Consider the following 13240-nt stretch of genomic DNA (forward strand, 5'->3'; position numbering starts at 1 on the left):
AAAGTCTTACGGTCAGATTGGCCGGAAAACCTCTGTGCCTCGTAAGTTTCAGTATCATCCAATGGGAAGTTTACTTAAAGTTTGTTGGTCATCTTCCTAACAATGTCATGGACATCGATAAGGTCTCTTATGTTGAGGATAATGCTATTGATTGCCATTTCCAGTCTCTCTTATTTAGTTCACAGTTGTTTGTAATCTTCCATTTACAAGGGCACGTGGCAGAGTTCCAAGGAGGCATGAAAAGATTAGAGGAAACATCTTCACGAGGAGCTCTTCCTGGCTATGGATCCAATATGTCTGCACCCTTTGATGGACCGTCTGGTTTTTATGATCCAAACAGAACAGCTCAGGCAACGTTCTGATAAATTGAGTTTTTGCAACTTGTACTTGTTGGAGCTTTAAAATTCTATACAATTATATGATTGTTCATAGTAGTTACTTTCATTATTCATTTAATAGTTAGCTATGTTACTCAACACTTCAAATTATGAGCCATACCCATGTCTGACAATTCATGTGAGCCAATAAAAATGCAAGAAATTTAATCTTTGCCGCACCCAAGGTTTATCCTTTGCTGTGTCTGGTTAACAGAGATTGTTAGTTTCATTATTTTCTTGAATATTCCATCAGAATTATTCTCTGCTGTTCTGTTATTGGACCAACCTTGCTGCCAAGCTTGGTTAGTTTTCTATGCACTAAAGTTGGTGTTGCTGTGCACATGGATTAATTTCCAAATGCAGCAAAGTGATTCTATGGATTAATCGAAGACTATTACCAACCACAAGGAGTGCAATCCCTGAACTAAGCAGCAGCAGGGCAGCTAACAGGTAGAAAACATCGAGGAGTTCAGATCTTCATAGGAAAAATATAACTGCAGTTCGGATATAATGAAAAATTAATGTCTAAAAACCACTAAATCCCTCTTAGCGTGTCCAACGGCACTTTAACTTTTAGAGAGTGAGAATTGACAAGATTAACACATTTATGAAGCCCAACTACAGTGCAAATGCAAGATTAAACTGTGACAAATGGTAGAAGGCTTCAAAAAGAACAAAAACAACTTCTTTTTAAACTCAAATAGAAAGTAACGAACCTGAAGGGATAGATCATCACTGCTAAAAATCAGATTTTCCAAATAACAAGTACTGAACTCCAAAGATTCCTCGACGATAGCCACAGTTATCGGCTCCGCATGCTCAACTACTCGTCAAACCACAAAGAAAACAATCAGATTACGCATAAGTAGGAAAAATAACAAAAAACAAATAAAAGCTACATAAGATGGGAAATGTAAAATCGCACGTGTGGACAAAAATGTGTGTGAGTGAGATAGAGAGAGAGAGAGAGAGAGAGAGAGAGAGTAAGAAAAGGATGTGGAGTGAGAGATGTATGGAGAGAGGATGAATTTCACCCAGCATTTTCTCATGATTAATTTTGTAACATTTAAATTGACTAATCAGCAAATTGCTACCCATATGTCTGAAAAAAGTGGACTTAACTATTTTTGTAGCTTTCCCCTTAGGTGTTTGGGGCACAATTCATTATATTACTTTTTTGATGAAACAAAGTGTAATCACACAAACCACACACCAATAGAGAAGGAGAAAGTGACAGACTTACTAACCTTTTTCTCTTATTTGGCTGTGTCAATTGGTGAGATTAAGAAGTTTCCTATTGCTGTAGGAAATCTAAGAAACAGAGCAATAGAAACAAATTTTGATTTCAGGTAGCAACAGAAAAATAATTGATCGCTTTAATGGACAATATCAATTAGCATCTAAGAGCTAAATATCCCCAAATGGAATCAGATTGAAACTACAATATTTTACTAAAGGAAATAGCAGAAATCAAAGATTTCCCATTGTTTAGACACCTTATATCAAAGATTTTCTATCCTAAACAGTGATATTAGTAGACAAAATTTCTCTAATCCACTCTTTCACTGGCCATATGTGGAATGGAGTACGGGAAGGAATCAGTACAGGGAATCGTATGAGAGTGAGAAGGGAAGAGATGAGAGAGACAATTGATCAAAATTAAGCCTAGAAATCAAGTGATACATCTGTGTTTTGAATTGAGAACTAAAGCTACTGAATAAAATTTAAAGAGTGGCACAAAGGATTGGCGTAACTATGATGATGAGAGAAATGAGGCCTATGATGAATATCAAGTACTTGGCCCTCTTTTCCTGGATATTCACGGCATCTACAGGGTATGAAAGAAGGTTGGAAAGTTGAAGCCTTATCATCTCACCTGATTTTACCTTCCTTTTTGTGTAAGGAATCCTTGATTCAATTTTTGTATGCATAGAAAGTGGAAAAGAACAGTAAGCGATGGTCTTCTTCAAGAGAAGGAACCCAACAGTAGTCAACCCACTCACGATGGAGAAAAAAATAACAAAACAAACATGCAAGAACACGCCAACTTGAAGTGATTTCCAGTTGCACTATATTCACAGATGATTCAGTCAATTGATGGCCTTTATGAATGGTCTTGCTATTAGTAAAAGAATTCAAGGAAACAGAGAACAAAAAAATGGGGGATTGGCATCAAGAACTTAGAATGTTGCAGTAAGAGCTTGAGACACTTGCATCAATTTTACGACCTTTCTAGGAAAAGTTTGGTGTTGGATCTCAACTTTTGTCTTTAAAAACCGTAATCTGCCCATCTTCTCTACCTCAATACCATCTCCCATAAAAATAATCACAGATTTATTCCCTCAGAATTCTCAAAGAAGCACTTGAACCTTTTACAAAATCCGCTTAAGAAAAGAAATTATGCAACATCTAAGCAATTCAACTATAGTGTATATGACAAGTACCTGAGTTCAGCTACATCAATCACAATATTCCGTGTCTATTTTTACTGACCCAGAAATATAACATCACCAAACAGCATACACGGTGAACTTCATCCAATGTACGTCTGGTTAACTCATCCATAACTAATACTATAAAGGTTACATGCTAAACCTTAGCGTAAACATGTTATGATGGGCATGGGGAATGCTCCTCTCTCTCCCCCAGCTGCTCTAGCAAGTCACAGCCCCATTATACATGTCTTATTACACCCATTACATCAGCTTAAAAACTTTTTCTTTTCACACTCACTAACATATGAAAGGAACTTATTGAGTTTCGGGCTCGACTTGTAATTCGTTGATTACAAGTATGCAAATTCTACAATTCATCGGAACAAAATCCAAGGGCTCGGCTCCATTTCCTTTTTTTTTTTTTTTTTTATTGACTACGTATTGATTTCTCAATTCTGTAATCAGGAAAAAAGTCTGCGACTGTACGATGAACAATGGGTAAAGAAACCATGGCAATTAAGTCAGAGTGAGAACCGTGGAAAATTTAAATTTAAAACAGTAAGTGAACAAAATTCACAGGAAGATTGATAATTCCAGTATGATAAGGGAAAAATCTCCCCCTCCCCCTGTCAATCGAATGCAAAGAAATTTTCTTGGTTCAAAATTCACAGGAAGATTGATAATTCCAATACAACATAAACCATCAAAATTCAAAATTGAGAATGCTTAAAACCATTGGAAAGGATCAGAAATCTGGCTTATAAATCTCCAAAGATTTGGAGATGATTAAACAGAACAGTTTGAATCAGCGTCAATAATATGGGAAAATTGTCATCACCTCCCTTCTATTCGTTTCAGATTACTTACATATGATAATGAAATAGAGAAGAACCTTAAAAAATAATAATTGAAAAAAAAGAGATCATTACCTGAAAAAGGTGGAATAGCAGTAATAATTGACATTGCAATCGACAACACTGATTTAATCTGCAAATGGTTCCAACTTTCTAGCACTACTTTTCCATCTCCGATCTCCTCAGTTCCTTGTTTGAGGATCAACTTTGATTGAAGTAGAGTGAAGTGTCTGAGAGAAATCCTTCGGTTCCTTCTCTTTGAAGAGGAACTCAAGAGATCTGCGAATGGTTCCAACTTTCTAGCACTATTCTTCCATGTCCGATCTCCTCAGTTCCTTGCTTGATGATCAAACAAACTTTGATTGAAGCAGAGTGAAGTCTCTGAGTCAAATCGTCCGGATCGACACCACTGATTTAATCTGTGAATGGTTCCAACCAAAAGAAAAATATATAAATAAATAAAAAAAAAAAACTGAGGGAAAATTTTTAGTATAGCTGTTTTTTAATTAGAAGAAAGGACTGAATTGTCAAAGACAACATCTAACAAATCAAGCAGGAGTTCATTAACATCCAGATAGGGAACAATACCCGCTGTTTGTTAACTGCAGCAGACTGCAATTCAACATGGAGCAGTTCACTTTCACAAAATGTAATCAAACCATAATTCTCCATAGCCCCAAAAGAAAATTCAGGTATTGCAACCATATCCAATACCCATATCCAGTTTAGGAAGTGTATATGGCATTGAAAAAAATCTGCAGAACCCCATATCAAGTTAGTACAACAAGAGAAAATGTCAAAACCGTAGCAATATCACGACTACTAAAAAATTTAAGAAGAGAAAAACATACTAATAAATAAAGAACCCAGTAAATAGCATTTTCAGCGTGTAAAGATTGCTGAAATTGTACAGGGGGTTTCCGATTCATTGTATCATAGAACAAGAACCAATAAAAGAAAAAGATTAAGAAGAGAAAAACATACTTTTTCTATAGATCAAGCACCCTTACAACAATATCTAAAGCTAACTTCCCTTTCTCACTCTCACCAACTCGGCAGTATACACGGACCTTAATTCCTAGAACAAACAGAAAAAATAGAGATCAATTTCGTTTTATTCTAAGGAGTAGAGAGAGAGAGGGAGAGAGAATTGTCGATTTGAAGAATTCAGTTACCAGCACAGAACTGAGGTTTTGGCCTCTGATCGGCTAAAGAAAAGGAAGAATCTGTGTTGGAAAAAACTCTGTTTGAAGAAGGAAACTTCAAACTGCTTTGAACGCGATCTCGCTATCTTAAAGGAGATATTTGTCCCACATGACAAATTCACCTTCAGGAATCAACAAAGCAATAAATATAAAACACAGAACTCCACTTAGAGACACTGAATTGCAAGAGGGAGAGATAATTCGTTTGAACATATGACTCCTATTTTATAGAAGTGGAGCACCTCTTCTGAATAGACATATCTATTCATTCTGTATCCATTAGATCAATTGCCATATGATCTAACGGTCCAGATTAAACCAGAGATGAACTTGTTCACAACAGTCATATCTTATCAGACGTGACCTTAGGATCTTTTAATCTGACGGATCTGATTATAAAAAAAAAACAACGTACCAGATCAGATCGCTTGCATCGCGATGCAAGCGTGCAAAGTGCTAAGTGCGTGCGTACGCCACTAACGCCTCTACAGCCCACTGCTACGCCGTCCTCGCATATACACTGTAGAATGTCTCCCTTTTTCGATTTAATTCAAGAGATAAAGAAGGTAATATAATAAAATCTATTTATAACTTTTGTAGTTTTTCGATGTGAGACTAAAGCATTTTTCCCAAAATAACAAATTATTTATTTATTCTCTCATTTATTACAATCTATCTAACAATCTGTGGGTGCCAGGGCTTCCAAGAAGATGAGTGTAACCATGAATGTTCTTCATGTATGGACAGATAGAAGAGTGGTGGGGGAGGACGTGAGAGAGAAGGCGAAGAAAAGTCTCGAGAGAAAAAAAGAGAAAATATAGAAAGAATACGAGAACGTTTTAAAACTAAAGATTTAGTAGTTTTTTTGGATAAGGAAACTTTAGGTCTCATTTGGTATGATTTCTATTACAATTTTGAATTGATTTCTTGAAATAGTCAACAAATAGTTTTTTGGTAAAAAAATTGAAATTGTTTTGATTGTATCAATATGAAATATTTCAAAAATAAAAAAATCCATTTTATAGTTCAAATTCTAAGTATAGATTCTCTATATTTCTTTGGGAAGGATGGTGGTGGTGACAGTGGTGGCAGGGTAGTGGTGACGTGAAAATAGTGGGGGTGGTGGTGGTGGCGGTAGCGGTGGCAATTGTAGTGGTAGCGGTGGTGGTGATGGCAGGGTAGTGGTGGTGGTGGTGGTGGTGATAGCAGAGTAGTAGTGGTGGTGGTGGTGGTAGCGGGGTAGTGGTGGTGGTGGTAACAGGGTAATAGTGATGGTAGTGGTGGTGGTGGTGGTGGCGGTGGCAATGGTGGGAGTGGGGTGGTGATGGTGAGACCATAAGGAGAAGAAGGGTGGTGTTTTATTTTTAACATGAAATTACTACTTTGCCCATGAAATTAATCATGTGTTCATTCAAGAGCAAGAATGCTAAATCAAATGAAATAGAAATTCTGAAACAGTTCCTCAGCTATTTCAGAATTTCCATATCATTGAAATAAGGTGCAAAAATCAAACCAAACAATTTCAGAAATAGAAATCACACCCTAAAATTGAATTAGAAATCATACCAAATCAGGCCTAAACGATAGTTTAGGATATTACAGACTATGGCAAGGAGGACGAAGAGGAAAGGAATTAATGGAGAAAACAAATCATAATAAAAGATATTTCCTAGAAAGAAGAGAGAGAGATGGGGCAAATCTAGACTTTCCTAAAACTGAAAAGGAATTGTTAATTTTTATATCTTAAGAAAAATCTAAAATTAATTATGATCAAGGGTATTAAGAATATGAGAAATTTATAAGAAAAGACATAAATGATAAAGAGAGAAAGATGATATTTAAAAAAATAATAAGGATAAAATAATCAAGTGAAAAAATAGCTATAAAACATGAGTTCGTGCACTTATATAATAGTATAATATAATATATATATCATACTACTATTATATAAGTACATAAACTCATGTTTCGTGACTACTTTTTCATTTGATTATTTTATCTTTTTTTTTTAATTAAATATCATCTTAATTGGTACCCTTGGCTTCGTTCTTTCTTACTTAAATACCATCTTCTCTTTAATGTCTCTCCCATCATTTGTTATTATATTCTTTCTAAAAATTGGTACTCTTAGTTTTTTTTATTTATTTATTTTTTAATTTTAGAACCGTTTTTGAAGAAAGTAAATCAATGGAATCCCTTTCTTACCCAAAAAATACAAAAAAAAATCTATCTAATTGTGTGACCTTTTCCTTCTCTCTCCCTCCCCACCATCTCCTCTCTCCCAATCCCTCTCACGTCTCAAAGCTTCTTAAAAACGAACCTCTCCCTCACACCTAAAGCCATGGCTCGGTTTTTCCTTCGGTACATTTTCTTTTTCTTCCAACTTTTCCTTTTTATCTCTGTGACTAATTCCTTAATCCTTTGTAGATTTTTTTTTACTAAATAGACCTTTTGATTGTTTTGTGCAGCCATTGCTCGGTCTTTCCTTCAGGTTGCAGCTTCAGAGGAGGTCGCTTCGCTGTTCTGGGTATTTTCCCTTACTTTTGTCTCTCTCTGCACTTAAATTTTTTTTTAGGATTTATATCTTTCCAAATTCTCTCTCCCACAATTATCTTCCTAATCTCAGTTTCCTTATCAGTAACTCATACCCGAGTTCTCTTTCTCTTCTCCCTTTTTGCGATTCTCCATTTTCTGTGGTTGAAGTTGAACTCGCTCAAACCTTAGGATGCTCATCTCCTCTTTGCCTTGCTTTTTTTATCTTCCCAATTGTTATTCGCTGGTACACCTTTGGGTTTTTTTTCTTCTCTCCGGTGTTACTTGATTTTATTTCGGTCTTTGGTTCCGCTGCTTCGGTTTCTTTTGATTTTAAAAGTGTAGGATTTACCAATGTCGGATTTCTCTTGCAGACAAAGCAGGGTTTGCTTGAAACCATTGTGCTTTTGATAGAAAATAAAGGAATGCTGAAACAGGTAGGTCTTTGGATTCTTAATGTGGATTGGACTCTTTTGTTCTGTCACTCTTCCCTTGAATTTTTCTTCTGCTTGGATTTCATCAGGAACTACCAAAGATGAGGGCTCACTATGAAATGTTGAAACGTAGAAATTCGATGCTAAAACAAGTTGAAAGAAAGGTATTTTCCCTGATTTCATTCCACTCCTTCCTTTGAAACCTTCCATTTTTGTCTCCTGTCTTCTTCATTTTCTGGGTCATTGGCAGCTTTGTTCTTCCGGGAAACAAAAGGAGCCTAATTTGAAATTCCCCTCTCAAGTTCCAGTTGAAGAAAGAGAAGTTACCGTCGGGATTTCTGAGCAGGCAGAGGTGGACATAGGGCGTTTGACATCCGGATCTGAAACCTCGGTGAGTTGCAGTTCTAAAGAACCAAACGAACTGAAACGGTTGTCTGGTGTGATGTTTGTCAGGGATTGGGTTGGGGATAGCGAAGCAGTTGAGCGCTCTTGCTCTTCCCGATCTCAACTAATCGGTGGAGTCGTCTTTCGGGAAGGATTTTCTGCAATCATATGTTGTAAGCAAGGAAGCCATGGCCGCTCAAGCCAGAAGAAGAAGGATTGAGATCAACATATACAAAGCCTCTATAACCTCTATAAAACAACGTTGCAGATGATGATGGATTGCTGGTTTCATTTTTTTTTTCTTCGTTTCTTTTTTTCCCAAATTTTTGTAAAAGAACACGAAGAAAATTGATTTTGATCGAAAAAGAGATCTACTAGATCTTGGAGTTCTGTTTTGATAGAGAGAAAATGATCCTATGTTATGCATGTCAGTAGAACAATGATTCTACTTGACCTCTTTGTTTCGCAATCCCTGCAAAGGTAGCATCTCTATTCTTATTTGAGTTCCATTGTTTCTTATTATCTCATATCTATGTATTTTCTTAACTATTTACAGTTCTGGAATCAGATGCGATAACTTGAGAATGATGGCGACATCCTATCTCATTCAAACAACGTCAACATTGTTTCTTTTCCCAACAATCACATCTCCTTTACCCACTTTCTAAGGTATGATATAAAATTTATTTTTTTCCCCTTTTCTTTTGACATTTTCCTGGTTGGAGCAGTTCAAATTTTTAATGATCAGATTCGTGTTGGAATGAACTTTGCAGTGATTTAGTGTTGCATTTAATGAGTTTGATTGGATGTTTTTTCAGAGTCTGCCTTTTGTTTTTTTTTCCTCTTTTAATACTAAAGTTTGTTGAAAATAATTGTAGATTGCTTAAGATGGTGGACGGTTTAAATTTCAAGGATTTGTTGCCTTCCTATGGGCTTTCAGTTCTAAGGCAAGCATTAGATCGAAAATTTAACGTAGGTTGCTTCTCCATGATGTAAAAAATTCTACAATTTTATAGTATGATTCGCATAGTTGTCATGGCGTCGCCATGGTGCCGCCACCATGGCATCCTGGCGCTGGAGAGGGCTGCATGGCGACCTACGCCATGGCGTCACTCTTTGATTTCTTCTTCCTGTCTCTCTTTCCCTGTTCGATTTCTTCTTTCCCTCTTCGATTTCTTCTTCGATTTCTTCTTCGATTTCTGAATTTTCTTCTTAAAACTTGAGAAACAATAGAGAAAAAATAAAACATGGCTTGAGTATACATCTATTAAAACATTAAAAATAGAGAAAATAAAAAATAAAACATGGTCGACATGCTCGCCATGGCAACGCCATGGCGGGCGACATGTCGATATATCGACGTGACACCCCTCCACCGACTTGGATCGCCGTGACGCCGTGACAACTATGATGATTCGTGATTTTAAGCAAATGTAATTTCTATGAAATTCTGTATTCACTTCTTCCATTCCTTGAGTTTCAACTTATATGCAGAAGATTATTTTCTTCCCCAACTTTAGACCATTGATTTATGTTAACATACTTGCTGTCTACGTGCCTTAGTCATCTTCAAAATATATGATATAGATGGCAATGGGAAGGTGACTTTCAATGTTGAAGGTGTTCCAGGATTTGACTAGGTTCGTTCATGTCGAAAGGCTAGAAAGAGTTATCTTCATTATTATTGTTTCTCTACTCTAAACAAACAAACAACTTGAATCTTTAGTTTTCACTATAGCAATATGCACCACTCCTTTGCCCAACAAAGGATCTCTTAAACTCATCGTATGCAGTACCAAAACAGATGTGTCTTTACCTTAACATATGTCCCTTTACAGCATTCAGTATGAAGTTTCATTAATGATGCAATCAGATGTCATCAAGTAGCCCTTTCCATTTTGATAAATCTCTGTTTTTCAATTTGAAATTGTTTTGAGTGCTTTGGATTCAGGCTAGAGCTCTGTATATACAACCAATTGTTTCAAATGGAAAAATATATAATGCAAATAGGTCTGGATATATATTTTTCTTCATTCTCCTCTTATCAAATGTGGATCCAAGTGCCTGCGTCTCCACATATCTCTCTCTCTTTATATTAACTTTTATATTTGGAAATGAGTACATTAGATTCCAACATAGGGTTTTAGGTCATTGATCAAATCTGATCCGCTACATTTGGTGCTTTGAATTGTCTTGTGAAAGGAAGACTGCAATTGTTTTTCAATGATATCTTGACTACTTTTGGAAATTCTGTACATGCTCTCTAAAGGTCTATTCGATTATGATTTCGATCCATTGCTTGGTTTTGAATCCAAGCCCTTTCTATTCTTTTTTTGTTTTTTAATATAATTTGTTCTAACTGTGTTACCTATAATCAGCATTATGGTTTTGAACAGACATGTCTTAGAGAATTAAGATAGATTTACCAATGGAGACTCTCTCAAAGTTGCATGAGCCTCCTATTGAACACAATGATTCAAGTATCTGTTGAACACAAGAGCTTCACTTTTTAAAGTACTCTCGGCCTTTTAGTTAACTAATTCAAAATACCCTATTCCATCTTTTTGGAAATTTGTGACCTTTCCCTTTTCTTCTAAAGCTATACTTTAAGGACAAACTTTATTGTTGCTCAAAACTAATTAGCCTTTTCCTCATATGTTTTATACATCTTATTTGCATTTCATGGTCTCTGTGATTCTTTTCGAAAAAACCCCAGCTCATGCTATCAGAATTTCAGTGTTGCTCAAATTTTGCAGCATAGCACTTTGTGACTTCAATTAATAACAACCAACTCTTCATTCTCTCAAACTTCTGGTCTCACTTGGATTTCTGTAGTAACCTGAACAACCAAAACATAAATCAGACTTAATTTTTGAGTTTCTTCTCCTTATAGCATAGCTACTGACTTCCGAAATGTTTTATGCGGTTGATTGAATTTCTTAGCCTATTCTTCTCATTTTGAGTTTCTTTAAACAAATCAATGGAGAAGTATAGGTTTCATTGTGGGTTGTGAATGCATGGAAAACTTGCAGATAGCAGGCCAAAACTGGTTGCGGGATTACCTGAAGGTTACTCTGGACATGTGGATGGGAAGCCCAGAGAAGCAAGTTTGAACCATCCAAAGGGAGTTACAGTGGATGATAGGGGAAATATTTACATAGCGGACACTGTGAACATGGTAATCAGGAAGATCAGTGATGCAGGTAAATGTGATTGGTATTCATCTTAAGATTATTATACCCAAAGGAATGGCTCTATTACCCATTAGCGTTTTAGAATATTAGAGAAGTAAATAGTTTTTTTTTCCTTTAAATTCCATTTTTTTTATTAATTTTTTCAACCTCTTACTCAATGAGAGACTGTTAGTTAATTTTCATGGAGTGGACTTTAATTTTGGGTTTAAAGTTGTTGCACACAAGAGTGGTTTCTCAGTGTTTTGATATGGTTCAATTTTCTTTATGAAGGGGTTACAACAATTGCAGGAGGAAAATGGAGCCATGGCTCCATGTTGATGGACCAAGTGAAGATGCAAAGTTTTCTGATGATTTTGAATTGGAAGCAGCTGCTCTCTTCTTGTCATAGACAGAGGAAACCAAGCTATTCGAGAGATACAGCTCCATTTTGATGACTGTGCCTACCAATATGGGAGTGGTTTCCCTCTAGGTAAGTTGAACCATGTGATGATTTTTCCCCGTCTTTATGCTTTTGATGCTGAAGATGGATAAGATTGGTAGTGTATTCCTCCATTGAAGGGATTGCTGTTCTGGTTGCTGCTGGCTTTTTTGGTTACATGTTGGCCTTGCTGCAAAGGAGAGTGGGTACAATGGCCTCTTCCCAAAATGTGAGTAACTAACTAATGTTATCCTCGATTTATTTGCCAAATATTTCTGTTGATATTTATCTTCATGCTCCACGAAAAGCAAATCTTATTGAAAAACATAACACGGTTGACCTCTTTTTCATGCCCATAGGATCCCGGAAGTAGGAAAACATGCTTTCCATCCAGTCCATATCAGAAGCCACTGAAATCATCAGTCAAACCACCATTAATCCCCAATGATGATGAACCAGAGAAACAAGAAGGTTTTTTTGGTTCTCTTGGGAGGCTTCTCCTCGACACTGGTGCAGCTGTGGCGGAAATATTTGGGGGTTTGTTTTCAGGTTTTAGAAGGCAGCCATTGAACCATCAACTGCAACAGCAAAAGAGTCATAATGCTTGGCGATTGCAACAAAGTTTTGTGATACCTGATGAAGATGAGCCACCATTTATGGAAACAAGGACCCCAACCCCACCCCCACGGAAGACTTATGCTTTCATGTCGAAGGACCTAGAGAAGACCAACCATTTCCAGCAAAGTCGAGCTTTCTATAATGGTTGGGATGGAAATTTTCAGCAGCAACAACAACAGCATCACCAGCAGCAGCAACATCATCAGAGGCATTATTCATCTGGCCCACAAACATACTATGAGCAGAGTTGTGAGACAACCAATGAGATTGTGTTTGGTGCAGTTCAGGAACAAGATGGTCGACGTGAACCAGTGGTGATAAAACCTGTGAACTATGGAGATCCTATTTATGATCATCACAATATCCGCTCTTGTGGATGTGTTATGGGTTACACCCATGGCTATTAATTGTCTCTGCTACATATAAAAGATACTAGATGTTTAGTCTTTTGACCTCTTTGTCTTATATCAATTGATATTTAAAGATATAGGTAATAGGAAATTTCAACATGATTTGTGAAGAATGAATTGTAAGGACAGCTTTTCTGCTGGATTTGATTCAAGGAATGTTGATTCTCTGAAATTCACTCATTCTCCTGTTGATATTTTACCCCCCCTGCTGATCTCTCTCTATAACCGATTAAATTGCTGATGACTATAAAAGTATAGTTGGATTAGATATTGAAGCTATTCTGAACTGTGGATCCATATTGTTTTTGAACTTTTTCCTTTTCTTTTTGAACAAAACCAGTTCCAGCCAGAGTGAAAAGATTGGAATCTACTGTTATGT

The 13240-nt window shown here is 36.5% G+C and overlaps 2 pseudogenes; one reads left to right on the forward strand and one right to left on the reverse strand.

The window, feature by feature from the left end:
* Positions 1–3552: 3552 nt before the first annotated feature.
* On the reverse strand, positions 3553–3656 carry LOC122653306 (annotated as a pseudogene).
* Positions 3657–11217: 7561 nt separating this feature from the next.
* Positions 11218–13033, forward strand: LOC122650074 (annotated as a pseudogene).
* Positions 13034–13240: the final 207 nt, after the last annotated feature.

Source organism: Telopea speciosissima, chromosome 2 (genome assembly GCF_018873765.1).
Source record: "Telopea speciosissima isolate NSW1024214 ecotype Mountain lineage chromosome 2, Tspe_v1, whole genome shotgun sequence".
Classification (NCBI taxonomy): domain Eukaryota; kingdom Viridiplantae; phylum Streptophyta; class Magnoliopsida; order Proteales; family Proteaceae; genus Telopea; species Telopea speciosissima.